Source organism: Capricornis sumatraensis, chromosome 15 (genome assembly GCF_032405125.1).
Source record: "Capricornis sumatraensis isolate serow.1 chromosome 15, serow.2, whole genome shotgun sequence".
NCBI classification, from domain to species: Eukaryota; Metazoa; Chordata; class Mammalia; order Artiodactyla; family Bovidae; genus Capricornis; species Capricornis sumatraensis.
In genome coordinates, this window is record NC_091083.1 from 5,746,880 (window position 1) to 5,753,632 (window position 6,753).

Below are 6,753 nucleotides of genomic sequence, written 5' to 3' on the forward strand. Positions count from 1 at the left end.
TAAACAAATGGGATCTAATTAAAATTAAAAGCTTCTGCACAACAAAGGAAACTAGAAGCAAGGGGAAAAGACAGCCTTCAGAATGGGAGAAAATAAGAGCAAATGAAGCAACTGACAAACAACTAATCTCAAAAATATAAAGCAACTCCTGCAGATCAATTCCAGAAAAATAAATGACCCAATCAAAAAATGGGCCAAAGAACTAGACATTTCTCTAAAGAAGACATACAGATGGCTAACAAACACATGAAAAGATGCTCAACAGCACTCATTATCAGAGAAATGCAAATCAAGACCACAATGAGATACCATTTCACACCAGTCAGAATGTCTGAGATCCAAAAGTCTACAAGCAATACATGCTGGAGAGGGTGTGGAGAAAAAGGAACCCTCTTACACTGTTGGTGGGAATGCAAACTAGTACAGCTACTATGGAGAACAGTGTGGAGATTCCTTAAAAAACTGGAAATAGAACTGCCTTATGACCCAGCAATCCCCCTGCTGGGTATCCACACCGAGGGAACCAGAATTGAAAGAGACACGTGTACCCCAATGTTCATCGCAGCACTGTTGATAATAGCCAGGACATGGAAGCAACCTAAATGTCCATCAGCAGACGAATGGATAAGAAAGCTGTGGTACATATACACAACGGAGTATTACTCAGCCATTAAAAAGAATACATATGAATCCATTTCTAATGAGGTGGATGAAACTGGAGCCGATTATACAGAGTAAAGTAAGCCAGAAAGAAAAACACCAATACAGTATACTAACACATATATATGGAATTTAGAAAGATGGTAACAATAACCCTGTATGTGAGATAGCATAAAGAGATAGCAAAAGAGACACAGATGTATAGATCAGTCTTTTGGACTCTGAGGGAGAGGGAGAGGGTGGGATGATTTGGGAGAATGGCATTGAAACACGTATAATATCATATAAGAAATGAATCGCCAGTCTATGTTCAGTGCAGGGTACAGGATGCTTGGGGCTGGGGCACTGGGATGACCCAGAGAGTTGGTATGGGGAGGGAGGCGGGAGGGGGGTTCAGGATTGGGAACACATGTATACCTGCGGCAGATTCATGTTGATGTATGGCAAAACCAATACAGTATTGTAAAGTTAAAAAAAACAAATTTCCTATCTACCACACAAACCTGCCTTCATGGCAAGTCAGATCGTTCTTAACAGTCTTCAAATTTGGTGGAAAGTCCATTGGACCAATTGAAAACCGTCAGCTTTATTGAATTATAATTCATGTGCAGTAGTGAATATCCATCATCGGTGTCCATAGCTCATTTCAGTGAGTGTTGATCAGTGTGCCCGCTGGTGTCACCATTGCCATTGTCATGAGGTGGAACTTTTCTGTTACCTAGAAAAGTTTGTTTGGACCTTTCTTCACTCTCCATCCTTTCAAACCCCTTAGCCCTAGGCAACCACTGGTCTGCTTTCTCTCTCTCTAGATTCTTTCTGCTTTTTCTAGGATTTCCTAGAAAAGGAATCATGCATTCTTTTGTCTGACTGTTTTCTTTTAGCATAATGTTTTTGAGATTTTTCCAGGTTGTTATGTTGTATAGTGTTTAAATTTATTAGTTTTATTCATTTGTGCGATGTATCAGAGTTTATTCATCTATTGATGAACATGTATATCTTTCCAGTTTGGGGCTGTTAAAAAGCTGCTTTGGTGTACAAGTCTTTGTGTGGACATGATTTTTCCTTCTTGAGTAAATGTCTAAGGCTGGGATGGCTGGATCATGTCCGTATTTAGTTGCATGAGAAATTGCCAAACTGGTTTGCAGAATGATTGGGCAGTTTGGCATTCACGCCAGTAGTGCCCGAGCATTCCACTGGGCTATTTTCACAGGTTGTGATGCCAGATAGAAAGTAACTTAATTTTATATTGATTTCTAATATGTATAATTTAAAAGTGTATACACAGACATGTAGAGGTGTGGGTATGTTTCATTGTATTAGTTTCACGAAGAAGCACAGCACCAACTTTGCTAATAAAATACTAGATGTTGTTTTATACATAATATAAAATTCTAACCCATGAGCCTATACAAGAAACTCTTAAATTACTAATATGAGATTGAGTTTCTGTGTTTCCTGTAATATTTGTTTACTTTTGTCACTCCTGGTCATTAGTCACAGTTAAAGGCAAACTTTTGGGAAAAAAAAAAAAAAGTTCAAAAGCCTAACATGAGGACATTGTTGCTGCCTTTTCCCCCCTTCCAGCTTGGGAAAAGGCACCTGTCGTATGATTTTGGTGTTAGCTCACTTTGGTCTAGTCTCTGAGACCTCTGCTATGCATTTTGAAGAGTGCAAGAAGCTCTGAGATAAGCAATGGGCAGAGTTGGGGAGCACGTGCAGGAAACTGAGGAAGAATGGTCATGTTAGGAGTGAGAAGAATGGACTGGCCTCGAGAGAGGAGAGATTTTCAGGGAGGGGCTGTCAGGACCAAGGGGACGCATGAGGACGGAGCGCTGTGAGTGTCCTGCCGTGGAGACCAGACTTGCGCACAGCCCCGGCATGGCACCAAGCGGAGTGTGAGAAATGCCCAATGGAAGTAAAAGCGACATGTTGTCAGGGAGTAGAGTGACGAGTTCTGTACCTGGGACAGGGCAGGGAACATCTGGGGAAGCTTCAGCAAGGGGAGGGACAGGAGCGCAGAGGAATGAAAGGAACCTCATCTGCGTATCTGTAACACTGGAACTGATGACTCTATGATGAAATTATATATTCGTGTATATATATATATATAGTTGAATATATGTATATATGAAATGTTAGAATCGTTGAATGGTGTTTCTAGAATGTGGGAATATATGGTTGGGTGCTTTTACTATACAGAGTTCTATCCTGAAGGTACGGGGACTATTTAAACTGCTGCTGTTACTTTATGTCATACAGCAAGCAGAGTGCCTGCGACTAAACTGAGCCAGGGGCAAGATGCTGGTATAAATTTCAGTGACTCATCCCTCATGTCTAAAAGAGCAGCAGGCTGAGGGTCAAAGTGGAGTAAAGGAAGGAAGTCTTTTTGACACATGTTCCTCTTGAGAGAGAACTTACAACCTGGATACGTGGTTCCGCTCAGGCTGGTGTAAGGAATGAGTAGGGGAGGGAAAAAACGGGGCTTCCCTGGCGGTGCAGTGGTGAAGAATCTGCCTGCTCTTGCAGGAGACAAGAGATGCGAGTTTGATCCCTCGATTAGGTTGATCCCTTGGAGAAGAAACTGGCAATCTACTCCCGTAATCTTGTCCGAAAAATTCCATGGCCAGAGGAGTCTGGTGGGCTACCGTCCATGATGTCATGAAGAGTCAGACATGACTGAGTGACTGAGCGCGATGCATGTCTAGAGGGACACAAGTGGGGAATGAGACACAAACCTGTATCAAATCATGTCAGGCACTGTGTTTTAGGTGAAGTTATTTAAATAAAAATTATTTGAATGCACCAGATTTTAGTTGCAGTGTGTGGGATTGATCCAGTTTCCTGACCAGGGGTCAAACCTGGACCCCCTGTATGGAAGTGCAGAGTCTTGGAAGCCACCAAGGAAGTCATTTTGATTTTATCCCACAGGTTAGCATTTTCAAAATGCCTTTAAACATACCTGTGGGCGTCAATGAAGACACTCTAATGGGGGATGTACAAGGGCTCACAGACTCTCAAGGGAGTGGTTGTCCAGTTTTTCAACTTTTATTTCCACTCGTTCCTAAAGTTGATCTGCCTGGAAATGTGTCTGCTCTCCTTTCTCCCTTTTTACGGAAGGCAGGCATTCTAGAATCTTGTCCTGTAGATCTTCCTGTGATGCAGAAATGTTCTAAGGCTTAAACAAAAGGACCCTTTGCTTGTAATGAAATTGAAGGCGTATGTGGATCATCAGTTGATAGGTGATTAAAAATAATATTGATAATGGATCACTGTCTTTGATGGCCTAAAACACAAAAGGACTTCCGTGATTAGAGAGATGTGCCTACCACAAAACTGTCACACGCTCATTTAGGCCAAAAGGATTTATCTGCAATTATATACAGAAATATGAAAAATTGTAGTAAAATTCATGCTAACCTGTTATTACTTTTAGCATTAAGGAATATTTATTTATAGATGCCTTGGTGAAATTTCAAAAGCTCTGTCCATCTTATCAAGAAATACATTTTAAATAAAAATTTATTTTTTGTATTTAATGACTACTGACCAAAATTTTATTATATTTGTTGGATTTTTTTTTTCAGTTGTTTACAGGTAAATGTTTCTGTATAACTCAGAAGAAATTATTTCACCCTCAGAGACGAAATTCAAAGTAGATTAATACCTACAATTCTAAAATACATGCCTATTTTTGGTGTGTGTAGGGATATATATGGTAGGTAAGTTAATAAAGCACTTTGAACCATCAGAATATATTCACTGAGATAAACTTTTGCAGGGGGAGTGGAATGCAAATATAAGGGCATGATGAAACATACCTGATAAACAAGAGCTTATTTATTTTTAAATGGATGGACATGGGTACCAAATCACTATGCTGTTTAGATTCTTATGGATTTCTTTGAGCAATATGAGTTGTTTTACTTTAAATATCAACATTTATAACATACCAGAAATTTATATCTTTAACAGCATTTTTGAATGTATGATGATGATGACAAAAATTAAGATATCAACATAAAACTGACTTGGTTACATGGTTTTTCTAGATTCTTCAGAGGGATATGAACACTGATTTTGAAGAACCAGTTATGGCTGATGGGCTATCATTAGAGCATTTTGAACAGCTGATAAGATTGGTGGCTCTGGAAAAGTATTCTGATATATAGGGTGAAGCATGGAGCTCAGAGGTCATGGGAGGCCAGGAGCAAGTAGAACAGTGAACAAAATTTTACAGTCATTTTATTCTGTTTGATTCCATTTATAGAAGGTACTCGGAATAGTCAAATTCATAGAGTCAGAAAGTACACTGGTAGATGATGGGGGGGGTGGGGGTGGGGTGGGGTGGAGATGGGGCATTAGTGTATAATGGGGACAGTTTCCGTTTAGGAAGATGAAAAATTCGGGAGATGAATGATGGTTAGAGTTGCACAACCATATGACTATACTTAGTGCCATTGAGTAGTGCAGTTAAATTTGGTTAAAATAGTTTGTTTTATATTATGTGACTTTTACCACAATAAAAAATGTTAAAAAAATTTTACAGGTATTTTAATGAGCAGTGTATCATTCAGGATGTTATTAGCATCAAGTAATTTTTTTAGCATCAGAAAAACTAAGTGGGTTTTTAGCATCGACTCAATTTGACTTAGGTGACCTAACAAGAAACCTCAGGTGACTCCTGTGTTGGTTAATTCAGTGAATTCACTGAGGACACTGTATTCCCCTCATGTTGAAAGTGACTGGCAGAGGGCATGGGGTCACCATGAGTTGTTGAGACACATCTAGTCCCATCACCTGGACCTGGGGCTGGAGACTGTTCTTGAAGCACGTGGGCTCAGAAGGACAGTGTGAAGAACTGAAACAGTTCAGGCTGGCTCCAGGCGGAGAAAGAAAGAAAGTGAAAGACAGTGAAGTCGCTCAGTCGTGTCCGACTCTTTGCGACCCCATGGACTGTAGCCTACCAGGATCCTCCCTCCATGGGATTCTCCAGGCAAGTGTACTGGAGTGGGTTGCCATTTCCTTCTCCAGGGGATCTTCCTGACCCAGGGATCGAACCTGGGTCTCCCGCATTCCAGGCAGACGCTTTACCTCTGAGCCACCAGGGACGCGTCAGCCTCGGCTGTAGCGGAGTGTGTAAGAAGCAGGGAGCAGTGCTGACACAGGTAGAGTGTGGAGTGATGGCATCTAGTTATTCTCAGGACACGGAGTGTAAGCAGAAGAGACAAATCCAGGCGCATCTCCCAGATTAGGACCTGCTCACCAAACGTTCCGTGGGACCGTTCAGTGATGCGAGATCAGAGGATGGGCAGGTTCCTTAGGCAGAATGGTGGCTCCCTGAAGATGTCCACGTGCTAATTCCTTGAACTTGTAAATATTGCTCTCCATGGCCAAAAGGAGGTGGCAGATGTGATTAAGAGAAGGGACCATGAAGTGGCTAAATTATCCCAATTAGTCTGAGTGGCGGAGAAGGCAATGGCACCCCACTCCAGTACTCTTGCCTGGATAATCCCATGGACGGAGGAGCCTGGTAGGCTACAGTCCATGGGGTCGCTAAGAGTCGGATACAACTGAGTGACTTCACTTTCACTTTTCACTTTCATGCATTGGAGAAGGAAATGGCAACCCACTCCAGTATTCTTGCCTGGAGAATCCCAGGGATGGGGGAGCCTGGCGGGCTGCCGTCTATGGGGTCGCACAGAGTTGGACACGACTGAAGCGACTTAGCAGCAGCAGCAGCAGCAGTCTGAGTGGGTGCAAGGTAATCATATGAGTTCTTAAAAGTAGATAATCTTAATTATTGTCAGAGAGAGAGAGACAGAGAGAGGGAGGGAGAGAGAAAGAGAAAGTGCATGCATGCCTGGATATTAGAAGGAGGGGTATAAGAAATCCCAAGTGTGAGAGGACTTGAGACTCCCATCACTGGCTCTAAAGACAAAGGAAGGGAGCCTTGACCGAGGCATGTAGCAGACCCTACAATCTGGGAAGAAAGCAGACAGCTTTGCCCTCAGACTCTCCAAAAAGGAGCACAGCCCTTGATTGGAGCTGGTGAGACCTGTGTTGCGCTTCTGACCCACAGAACTTGAAGATAAT

General features: G+C 42.0%; 1 non-coding gene across 1 annotated transcript; it reads right to left on the reverse strand.

Annotated features, from left to right (window-relative positions):
- Nucleotides 1-5,696: 5,696 nt before the first annotated feature.
- TRNAS-GGA (transfer RNA serine (anticodon GGA)) lies at nt 5,697-5,768 on the reverse strand. The gene has a single exon. It is a non-coding gene; the product is annotated as a tRNA-Ser (tRNA).
- Nucleotides 5,769-6,753: the final 985 nt, after the last annotated feature.